Raw genomic sequence first — 12,748 nt, 5'->3', positions numbered from 1 at the left:
CATTTTATTTTATTCTTCTCTCCCACGCAGCCTAAGTCTATGTCATATATCACAGTGATAGCTCCCTGTATAGTCTCAGAATCTGCTCTTTTCATTCTTTCATTCATTAAGTAATGCTTCAGAATTTCTCTGCCATCATCATTTGAGCCATGGACTCTTATTCCCCCATCTTTCCCTTGTTTCTGAAAATGACAGATAATTCACTTTCCTTCTCCACTCTTTCTCTTCACCATCTTATACCTAATCCTCCAGGTAAGGAGTACCATCACTCCCTCAACTCCTGACACAATCCATTTCTCTTGCATCATATTAATTCTTCTCTTCCCTCTTTAATTTTTATCTTCTGTCATAACAACAATGTCTGCATTTGCTTTTCTTAAAGGACCATTGTGTCTAGAAACTGCCTATTTGTTATTTATTTATTTATTGACCTTTGATTACTGGGAAGCTCTGAATGAGTAGGAGCCCATTTTCAGCGGCAGCCTGGGAGAAAAGCTCCAAAGTATTACAACACATTTTAAAAAAAATAATTTTATAGTTTAAAAATAATTCAAAAACAAATGCAGTTTAAATAATTATACCAAAGTAGACATACTATGAAAACATTGGTTACAACTTATATGACAATGTTTTTTGTGATAACTGAAGGTTAGTAAGGATGGCAGCCGATAACAAAGTGTGGAGAAAAGATAAACAGTGGCAGGTGTAACTTTAGTTGCATTGTTGAGAAAGCTATTGGCTCTATAAAGCACCCCTAGTTTTTGGTGAGTTTTCTCATGCAATTTTGTATATGCAGGTCTTATTTAAGATTATCATCCACTATCATACCAAAAATTTATGTAAAAACAACTAGGCACAAAAAACTGGTAAAAATGAAAAAGAAGTCCCAACAACAGCAGAATCTGCACACTCCGTTGAGTAAAATCCACACAATGAATACATTTTAAAGCGCTTTTCATCTGCCAAATAGCAAACTTCTTCAGAAATAATCAATACACAATATAAGTAATTTAAATAGTCACTAGAACCAAAAAAAATGCGGGATAATTAAATCATTAACTATTTAAAGATACATAACCATACAAACCAGTCGTGCGTGAATAAAATATTACACTAAAAGTCAAAATCTAAACAAACCATAAATAAAAAATAAAAAATACTAATCACTTTTTTTAAAAACTAATAAGAGGAACATAATAACTATACTTATAACAAGACCTTAATACAGGCATTTTACCTCTGTAAACTCTTCAATTTAAGAATACTACTAATGTAATTTCTCTCATTTAAACCAGGGACATGCTGCTGAAGAATTCCTACAGTAGTCAGTGAAAATTCTATGGAGGAAGCTCAACTTTTGTTGAATTTTCTTAATAGCTTTAGTGATGTGTTGATCATATTTTAAGTTATCATCAGTTAAGACATCAAGTAGCTTTTGTTGGCAACTGTTTCAGTTTAGGTATTATTTGCTGGTGAAATGTTCAAGGATTGCTTCTGTACTGGCAGAGATTTGGGGAAAAACAGCATTATTTTCTATTTTTAGCATTAGAAGTAGTTGGAGAGTCAGAACTGATAAGCAGCGAAAGCGACCAAACAAAGTCTTTCCCAGTCTATAGTAACATCACCTGTGATGCTGGTTTCCTTGTTGATATTATGAGAGATCCATTACAGGATTTTTTCTAGTAATAGGATGTTGTTTCCAGGAGGGATATAGATGACAGTGATGCATATGGTCTTGTGTTTGTTGATTTGAGGACATAAATAATAATTTCAGAAGATGGGATGAGTGAGGAGGTTGGAAGTGATTTCAAGGTTTTTTTTTTTTTTTATATTGTATTATTAACATAAAAAAAAAAAAAGTAAAACATCCAACAAACTATTCTAAGCTGTATGCAGGGGGGAAAGCCGCCTGCAGCCCTCACACCCCCTGCAACTTAAATATACCAACTCCGAGATCGCAGTAGAATGGAGTGAATAGCAAAGTTCCCATTCCACACTGTACGGCAATCCCCATTCACTACTTTCGAGATTCTGCAATTTTGAGATTCTGGTCCTCGGGATTGAAAGTCTCGGGATTGTGGAATTTCGGTATTCCATACTGATCCCATAAAAAAAAAAAAAAAAAAAAATATATATATATATATATATATATATATATATATATATATATATATATATATATATATGTGAAAATATTTTTAATTATACTTCTGCATTTTACATCTTTATGTGTCTTTTACAGTTTTAAATATATATACTTATATATTTCTTTACCTAGACATATACATTTGAATTTATACACAAAAGCATGTAAGCACATAAACATGTCTCATGCATTTCTGTATACAGAAATTTTTATGCCAACTTATATCTTTGGATAACATATAGATAGATATTTGCACTTACACGTACTTTTCTTCTTGCATTTACTTCCATTATTGCAATATTTATATAGTATGTGCTTCAAACCTATTTTTGCTAAGATTAAAAAAAAATACAAAAATATATACTACAGAAATCTAGCCTTCTCACCATCAACTTGTTTACACACTCAACCAGCTGGTCAGTTCTATGCCTCTGTAGGTCATCATACCTATGGCAGGACTGGGGCCCAGAGCATATGATCCTTGTCAAGGTTGAGAGGTGCTCACCCAATTCTTGTCAGATGTCAATTTTTTCTTCTCTGCGCCACATACTGATGACTCATTTTTTTTCCAGGTATGAATCATGTTAGAGGTAGCCCATGTTTTTGGTCTCCTTGTCAGACCATCTTGGAATTGGGCCTCATGCCTTCACAGGTGCTGCCATTGTTTGAAGTGCTAGTACCAGAATGAAGAATGTAAGTGCAGGGCTATGGTTCACAGTTTTGGAACCTCCAACTCTGGGGTGTAACATCAACATAACCAAACCCAGTAACTAAGTAGAGACATTAGACATGGAACTGCTATCATAGTAAAGTCTGGTTTTACCAAACTGCTTTGTCATACAGATATTTTTTAAATAATACTTTCACATTTCTATTCCATGGTAAATACAATTCATTTCTGAAATCATTACTTTTAAGTTGCTTATATGTGTTTCTGCTTCTGTGCTGTAATATTGTTATCTTTATTTGAATAATAAACTTAAAGGTCATACAGCCATTCTCCTACCTCTGGACTTCCTCTGGTGATGGTGGGGCTGATCATGGATATTAAGGGTAACCTGGGAGCTCAGCCATCTGTGCTTCTATCTGGTGTTTTTTTTTTTTTTTTTTGTATTATGTGCCCTTCCCACTTTTCCTTATTTATGACACAGGCTGAGGAAAGTGGTACACAGTCACCAAGTTTAATGGCAGGATCTCACACCCCACACTATGTTACTAACTCTGCAAGAAATGACAATGGATCACACAATCATGTATCTGATCACATTACACCACAGATTGTACAGGGAGAAAACCTATGCAACTCTACACAAGTATATTCAAACCCACAGGAACACATTCTGGATTATGGCAGAAATTCAGAGGTAACAGTGGACAGAGTGACACATTAACAAAGGGGTATAGAGCACAGGCATATGTCACAGCTACCTCAAGAAATACATAAACATTGGCTGCCATACAACAAATGTTCAGTGACATTGTTAAGGCTCACTGCCACAGATAACCACCCTTTGGACTTTCAGATTCATGTACAGGGGTTTGTAAGATGGCCAGAGTATGTGAGGATTTCCAAGACTATATGTAAATGGAAGACAGCAAGAATAATGCCATGATTACATTGATTCCTAATATGGTGGCATGACAAGTATGCATGTCCGCCTCTTTTGGACACTTGTGAGGACTTACAAGATTCAAATAGGAGTCAGTGATGGATGACACATGGGGGCATAACACATCACACTACAAGTACTTCTTAAGAAGGTAGTGGAAAAAGTAGTGGGAGCCAAACATAGCCGAATTTACGCAGGCCATGTCAGCATTCATCTACACTTAGCAAAACCTCTCATTCTAGGTCCCAGACCTGCAACACTGTGAGATTAGTATCTATAAAATCACCTGCATCAAATAGGCCGTCATCATAGCAAGTCACCATACAGCTGACATGACAGATCCTCCTCGAGATTATATGCACCTTCACCAAAGTAATCTTTAGGAGATGTCTTATATGGCATATTTGATCTTGATCTACTCTGAGTCAGGCTAGACATACCAGGTACTTACAATCTGACTTCTACACAAAGATGTCAATATTTAACTGGAAAGACAATGAGTTATTAAGAAAATAAAATACTGCAGACTACATGAGTGCAGAAAGTTACCCAGTATTATGACATTTTGCATCTGTATACATTTCATTGGGTGGTGTAGTGGTGTATGTAGCAGTTAGCATTGTCACCTCACAGCAAGAGGTTCTTTGGTTTGATTTTTGGCTGGGCTCCCTTCTGTGCGGAGCCTCCATTTCGTCCCTGCATTTGTGTGGGTTTCAGCCGGCTGCTCCAATTTTCTCCCACATTCCAAAGACATGCAGTAGGTGCAGTAGGTACTCTAAACTGGCCTGAGGTGTGAGAGTGTGTGTGTGTGTGGTGCACCCCCAAGGATGGTTGGGCCTTGGGCTAGCAACCTGATCCCGTAAAACCCTTACCTGCTACAGAAACAATGAGCTCTGAAAGGTGCTTGTTGCCCAATGTACCACATGGTGTATAAATGGGAAAAAATATATTTAATTTTAATAATGGTAGTGCTTGCAATTAAAGAAAATATCTGGAAATAAAGTTGTAAATTATAACATTAAGATTGCATTGATTTACACCATTAATGGCCTATCCATTATCAAGTGTTAGTTTAGCAATGTTATGGCTCACAGTTACCCAGAACATAAAACAAATACTGCTAAGAGAAACACTTCTTAACAAGTAAAAAAAGATTACATGAATATTCTGCCATCTATACTAGCACTGTTTCCACTTCACCTACAGCACTGCACAACTGATTGCTATTTCTGAAGATACAATGTGTTTTGTATGACAAAATGAAATAATCTGATATGCGGTGCCTTAAGAAAAAGCAGTAAATAATTCTGAGTACAGTAGAGCGTCGATTATGCGAAAGTCGATTATCCAAAACGTCAATTATCCGAACCTAGTCTTCCAAAGTTTTTGGGTAGGAAAAATCATAAAGTCTGAATATGTAATCATATTAGCTTGTGCATAATTTTTGAACTTGTAGCCTGCTTGTGTGTTGTCCACTGGACTTGTTGAATGGCAAAGTGCAGAAAAAAACAAGATTTTAGCAGTTTTTTATCCAGTTCAATGTATGTTTAATTATCCGAACAGTTTGATTATCTGAACTACCCTTGGTCCCAATTAGTTCAGATAATCAACTCTCTACTGTATGTAATAGTTAAAACTGAGGAAACACTGCATAATACAAAAAGCATCTCATATATTTTTCATTCAAATGGAAGGTATAAAGTGATGTTAAATGCATGATGAATTTAAGTCAAATAGTGAAATAAAATGTATTAAATGTACCACTTCAGGAAATTCAGTACACCATCTAAGCAGACTTTTCTGTGCAAAAAAGTTTAATATGTAATTACTCTTTATATGATGTCTTATGACATCACTGAACAGGTGTCAGTGAGCACTCAGGCATGTCTTTTACAACCAATAGTATTAGTACCTGTTCTAAAAAAAATGATTTAAAGATATAAGGGAATGTCTGATGAACAGTGACAGTAGACCATACTCCACACAGCATAGCCCACACACAGCAGTTAATGTGTTTTTCACAAGAAGGGAAACACTTACTTGAATTTTATAGTCCATAATTTTGGACTAATGCCATCTCTTTACCTGCACAACCATATGCTGTGCAGAAGTCTGACGCACGGGGTCCCTTACTACTGCTGCTGCTGGCTGACCATCATTACACATAGTAGGACTGGAACAGGGAGCTGCAGTGACAGCATGGGTCACTTCACCACCAGGCTGGTGCATAATCATGGTATGCAGAATGCAACATACAGTGACCATCCTGCATACAGTAGCTAAGTCATACTGAAGGACACCCCAGACTCATCCAGGCATCTGGATCTGCTTGTCTACATGCCAATCACCCTCTCATTGACATTACAGGTCTGTGACAGGGCTACATATGGTACCTATCAGTCCTTTGTTTCATAGACCTTTATAATTTTGTGTGCTGTCAGATTCCACTCCTCAAACTCCACTGACATCTCACAAAGCTTATAGTCATTCAGATGATTTTAAAGGAAATTTAATTAGCACTGTGGGAGAAGTGTTATCTGTCCTGCTTTTGTGTGCAAAGAGGCAGTAGAAGCAAAATCACAAAACAGGCTTAAGTTCTTGGGGTGGTGTGAGATAATGTAGATAAAATATAGATAAAATGAACATCAGCAACAAAACTGAATGCATGAATGCGATTCAAGTGCACAGAAGATATTAGCCTACAATGTTTACACCAATTCAGTTGCAGACAGAAGGTAAGGGATGCTGTGATATACTTAAAATGATTAGAAGTATTCTTTGAAGTACTGAATTACCACACTCCTTACTCCAGAGGTTTAAAATTGCATGTGCATTGCTTCCTGGAGTCATTCAGGTGACCTGTCTTATTGTTCTAAGACAACACTATGTATTTTATTGCTTTAAGAATCACTTTTAAGATTGCATATAAAAAGTAGCCTTCTGTTTCTACTGTGGCATAAACTGTATGATATAAGGCCATCACCTACAGAAAATGGACCACAGAATACACTTGGTTATAGAAAAAACATAACTCAAAGTCCTTTCAATTAGTCTAGTGTATTAGTTCACATATTTTCCTAAATTAGTTGTACTTATTTGCTTTATTAGGTCCTATGATTTAAGAGGTCCTTTTCTGCACTTTATTCGTTCATTCATAATTCTTCTCAGTTCCAGACCCGGCAAATTGAGCAGAACTGAACGTATTGTCCATTAGCACAACATTCAGCCCTTGATGTGCTACAATCAACATCAAACAGCACACAGACTTTTGTCACATTAGTATCAAGCTATTCCTGTCACAAGAAATACAAAATTTGGTGAAAATGATTGTAGTTTTCCTTTAGACTGGATAGATATCTCCTGCTAGCTTGTTTTCAGATGACATAACTGCAGTGTGAGCCTGCGCTACTTGGAAATGCAAGTTGACTGCTTTGACTCATTTCCTACTCTTACAATCCTCATTTCACCACGGATGAATTGCAACGTGGGTGACCAGCCCGTTGGTGCAGAGACAAGGTTGAAAACTGCAGTGCAGACAACCTGGTTTCAATTAGTAGATCTATACCTGGAGACGCACTGGAAAATGGGATAAGTTGACAGTTACTAACTCATCTGTCTCAAGGGGGAGGGTGTGAGAAATATGCCTCTGTGGGTGCATCTCCTGGTATAGACCATGGGTTGTCCCTAGATGCCAAAATAACCAACCTGACAGAATCATAGTCCCACGTCCTCTATGCATATGTGAAAAACATTATATTAGTTACATGCTATTAGTCCACCAAAGTCAGATATACATAAGGTATACCAAAAAACGTAGAATCACTGAGCTTAAAATAGTTTTGATTTCTCCTGTAGTTCACATTCTTCAAGAGTATGAAATGCCAATAAACCATATTCATCTAGCAAGAGAAGACCCCATGGAGTGATATGTGTTTGCAAAGGGAAGCTAACAATGATCAGGATGAAAGTGCATAACTATCTGGATGCTTTGTTTACATATGGTGTGTGTGTGTGTGTGTGTGTTTAGATGTAAGTGAGAATAGAATCTGGCAACTTTTTTTCCTGGTCCCAGGGTGCAGTAAGAATGATGACATGTATGCATGAGTGAATGACTGATTTCTTGTACTTCTTTTTCTCTGACAGGCAACACAGCTGTAAATGTAGATAAAATAGCTGCCTTTCATCTTACCAGTCTCCAGTCAAAGGAAGTTTGCAGACTGCCCATCTTCATTTTGTCCTTTCAATGGGTGGAAAATTTTCCCAAAGAAAGTTCTTCTTCCTGTCTACTCCATCTAAACTTCTTAACAATTGGGCTGAGTCATAAATTCAGATTACTGTCCCCACTAATGTTTAATATTTACTATTGCTTTAATTATTATCAATTAATATTTACTAGTTTTCACAATGTTTGTCCTGCATGTTCTTGGGTACTTGAAGCTCATGGTTGTTTTTTGATCACTTTCTTTGGCGATCAACTTCTTTTTATTTTTTGCTTCTGCATTGGACCTGCCTGATGCCTCCACTACATTTACCCAGCAGGCTCATTCATTCTGTCAGGGGTGAGAGTCAGACATCCCATGACTAGGGTAGTGTCTAACAACATATTCATTTCTGCTCAGGGTGCCTAACCTATCCGTTTGTTCCCTTATATCAAGAGTCAGAGGATAAGGAGTACACCAGCTTCTGTCCAGTTGAGTGTCCTGTTCTTCTACATGGAGCACCCCCCCCCCCCCGGCAGCTCTTGTGAGTTCTAATGTTGCTTTATTCTGTGGGAAGCATGCCTCAGTATGTTGCTACCACCAAAAAAGCTTAGTGAAACAATAGTTTTTTTAAATTTCCTCATCACAACATTTACTGCATGTCTTCTCTTTTTAGAGTCTCTTGTTTGTTGGTAGACGCCTATAGTGTGTACTTTGTTCATTATTTCAAGAAGCAGTGGTAATAGTACTCCACCCATGAACCCTTCCAGGGTGTACTTGTTTATATCCCACAATCTATATTCTTTGGGTTGCCTTTGTAAATTGTGCACCATTTTACTCGTTTTTTTCCTGGCTGCATGCATATAGTATTTGTCTCTTCAGAAATGCAACATTCAAAACTGGGCATAGTACATTTGTTGTAGTAGTAGGAGGGTGTGATCTCCAGCAGAAATGGCATCTTCTCTTTTCTATTAAAGACATCCTTTCTTTCTTTCTTTCTTTCTTTTTTAAAATTTTTTGGTCCACTCAGACCTCATTATTATTGGTCTGGTCACCTGTGCTCCACATCCATGCTAGGTCTAGCAGCCATTCTTCTACCCCTCGACTTCCTCTGGTGGTGCTGGGGCCGATCATGGATATTAAGGGTATCCTGGGAGCTCAGCCATCTGTGCTTCCATCTGCTTTTTTTTTTGTATTATGTATCCTATCCACTTTTCCCTTTCCTCATCCCTCCACTCAATGGTCATGTATGAGGGCAACTCCTCTCTTTGGACATGCATCTCCTTAGGGATCCTCACCAACAAATGCTCTCCCCCCAGGATGGTCACACCCATCCCACCCGGCCACTCTGTCAGTCACCCAAGCTGCTAATTAAATCCAGTTTGGCTGAGCTCTAGTCAGGGCTTTATTCCTCTATGCCTCCAGAGTGGCTCTATTAGAGACATCCTTGTCCATATATACTAGCACCCTTCTAGCTCTGTCTTGATTTGCCACACTGGCATGGAGTTGAGTCATCACAACTTACAATAAATTTAGCTTGTTTTATTTGATAGCCAGATGCAGAAATCAGAGCTTATAATACTTTTGTTTTTATTTTATTTGTTAGCCATGTAAACCTGCTAGAATCAACTGCCTCTTTTTAGGGCTGACTTGGAAACATCATCTGTATAAGTGACTTGTACTAAGAGAAAGAGAAGGAAAATGCAGAATCAATGCAAAGACTACAGAACTAAAGTGGTTAACACTTATACCTATGACCCTGTGTCCTGAACACCAACATGGTGAAGATAGCTGGCCTCACAGATAAGTGAATTACACAGCCATCTAGGACACAGCTCAGCTACAGGTGCCTTTGTGTGCTTTATTTACTTCTTTAAGCAAAGAAATGTACCCTGTTTCTTTACAAAAATAAATAAACAAATTTATGGCAGAACGGCTGCCTTGCCGAACAGCACTGGGGAGGTGCTGGCTTTCTACTTCTTGCCACAACTCAACAGTTATGGTGTATACAGTATAGTCAATGTAACTGACTGGTACAGATGCTAACTGTGCATACGAGTGACTTACACCTGCAATTGTCTGATCACAGCAGTCACTGCTCAGGTGTGGCAAGATTAGTGTCAAACAATGCATTGTATTTGCTGAAATCAGTGTAAAACTAGTATTACTTGTTAATCTTATGCATGTGGATTTGTGGGTGGGGGGATTGCAATGCATTTAAGTGTAACAAGTTGGCCTTAATTTTTTTCACTTTCCATCAAGCATCAGCATTGAACATGATGGGGGACAATCTTTGGTTGCCTGACAGGAGCGTGAGGTGTGTGAAAGGAATGATCATTGGCACAATGGTGCAATGAGTAATATTGCCATCTTCACAATGCAATGAGTAGTAGTGCAGTGAATAGTACTACCACCACACAGTACACAATGAGTAGTACTGCCATCTCACAGTGCAGGGAATAGTACTGCTCTCTCACAGTACACAGTGATAAGTACTGCCATCTCACAGTGCAGTGAATAGTACTGCCACCTCACAGTATACAGTGAGTAGCAATGCCATCTCACAGTGCAGTGGGTTGTACTGCCACCTCATAGTGCATAGCTCTGGTTGAGTTCTTCGCTGTAGCTTACCTCTATAAAGGTTGCCCTTCCTGAATCTTTGTGGGTTTATCTATGTGCTTTGCTTTCCTTCAACACCTCATAGTTGTGACAGAGATTAATTAGCATTGTCCAAATTACATGTAGGTAAGTGTGCAGTGCATGTGTGTGTGTGTGTGTGTGTGTGTGTGTGTGTGTGTGTGTGTGTGCCCGCATATGTGCATGTCTTGTGTTACACCTGGTGATTCTATATTATGGCATCGAAATGCTGTAACAGCGAACACCTAACTGTCAGCAAGTATTCAGCAAAATTCACTTCTGCGATTCGCTAAATACTTACAGGGCAAGGATGTAGTTGGCCAAATACACAATTTTGCCTTTTTCTCCACTATAGTGCGATCTTGGAGTTGATATATTTAGTTAGGGGGGGAGCACAGCCCCCTCACAATGGTGGGTTTGTTTTAGGTAAATTTAGTTACGCTGGGTTGCGGGGCAAGTATTTGTTTGCCCTTTAAGTATTTAGCAAATTGCAGAAATGCATTTCACTGAAGATGTTTAGGTGTTCGCTGTTACAGCGTTTCAGCATCGTAATATAGACCTCACCTGGCTTGTCAGAGGCATTGTCAGTATGTCTGTGCATATGTGAAAAATCAGTGCATCTTGTGACAGAGCTGGCTTTAAGTGGCAGCGTGTGTATGTGTGTGTGTGTGTGTGTGTGTGTGTGTGTGTGTGTGTGAGAGAGAGAGAGACTATCACTGATTTTTAGCTGTGGACACATAATTCTTCTGGATAGCAGTAAAACAACAGCAAGTCATTATATTTAAAAAAGTAAAGAATGAAATGTATGTTAGAACAGTCAGACTCTGAGACCTTCTATGGCCAGGTGGTTCCCACACTCCAGCCTGTATAAATAGATTTTGACACGGGCTTAGTAATGGCTTCTGCCTTGAACCTTACCTTATCAACAATGCACTTGCCTAGATACAGAAGGAAACTGTAGCTTGTGTGGAGGAGGGCTGTGGATGGTGTGGCTGTTGTTTCTTTAATTTTCCTCACAACTGAACCTGAGTTGTGTGCACACAAGGTCACTTTACTTGGTTTGGGGACTGTAGACAATGTGTTTAATATTTCTTTAACATTCCTAACACAGAGGTATGCTTTTGTTGGGACTAGGGAAAAGTGTAGTCATTATTTTTTTAACTTTCCTCACAAACCTCAGAGGTGTGCACAGGTCACTATAGCTTGTTTTGAGGCAGTGTACTGTTTAGTAGCAGCAGCTTGGACTACATTACTGTGATCATTATCTTTTTTTTCATTTCCCTTCACAATCACACATCAGATGCATATATAGGTGGCTATCCTTTCAGGTAGGGATAAGGATACATGCTGTTTATATACATCTGACAGCAACAGGTTGAAATATGTTACTGTATTCTATATGATCTTTCAGCTTCATCCTTGTCACATATCAGAGTGGTACACAGGGTCTATATTATTACTTTGAAACTGCATTTCTTCAAACATCTAAACGTCGACACTTAATCATCGAAATCCGAAAAGCATGAACGGCCACTTCCGTGAATTTTCACAGGGAAAAATTCACGTCGCCAACCAACAGGAAAACAAACTTTCAAACCCTAATCAAGTGCTGGGCTTTGCCCCACCCCCCCAACTAAATATACCAACTCCGAGATCGCTCTAGATTGGAGAAAAGGGCAAATTCTCAATAACGGCCAAGCAAATTATTTTCCTGTGAAAAAATTCACAGAAGTGGCCGTTCATGCTTATTAGATTTCGCTGTTTAAGTGTCGACGTTTAGGTGTTTGAAGAAATGCAGTTTCAAGGTAATAATATAGACCCTGGTACACAGAAGCTGGGTTTCTTTTGAGGGTAGGTAAGAGGAGGCATGCAGCCAATTGAAATATATAACTGTGGCCATTTGTGCCTTCATCCCAGTCAAACACCATATATATATATATATATATATATATATATATATATATATATATATGTATATATATATATACATATATATATATATATATATATATATATATATATATACATATACATATATAATTCCATCTTCTTTTTGGGGTTGAGGGTAGGAAGGCTGGCACTGTTCTCACAGATGATTTATGTATCCTTGCAAACATTTTTCTTCTCTTTTTATTGTGAACTGCTGTTTTGTCAGA

The 12,748-nt window shown here is 38.1% G+C and overlaps 1 pseudogene; it reads left to right on the top strand.

Moving 5' to 3' along the window:
• Window positions 1-3,537, top strand: part of LOC122787971 — a 109,822-nt pseudogene extending 106,285 nt beyond the window's left edge.
• The last annotated feature ends 9,211 nt before the right edge of the window (window positions 3,538-12,748 follow it).

The sequence above is a fragment of the Protopterus annectens genome, chromosome 13.part0, assembly GCF_019279795.1.
Source record: "Protopterus annectens isolate FY-2018-M chromosome 13.part0, PAN1.0, whole genome shotgun sequence".
NCBI lineage: Eukaryota > Metazoa > Chordata > Ceratodontiformes > Protopteridae > Protopterus > Protopterus annectens.
Note: the sequence above shows the minus strand (reverse complement) of the source record. Positions and strands in the feature narration are given on the sequence as shown.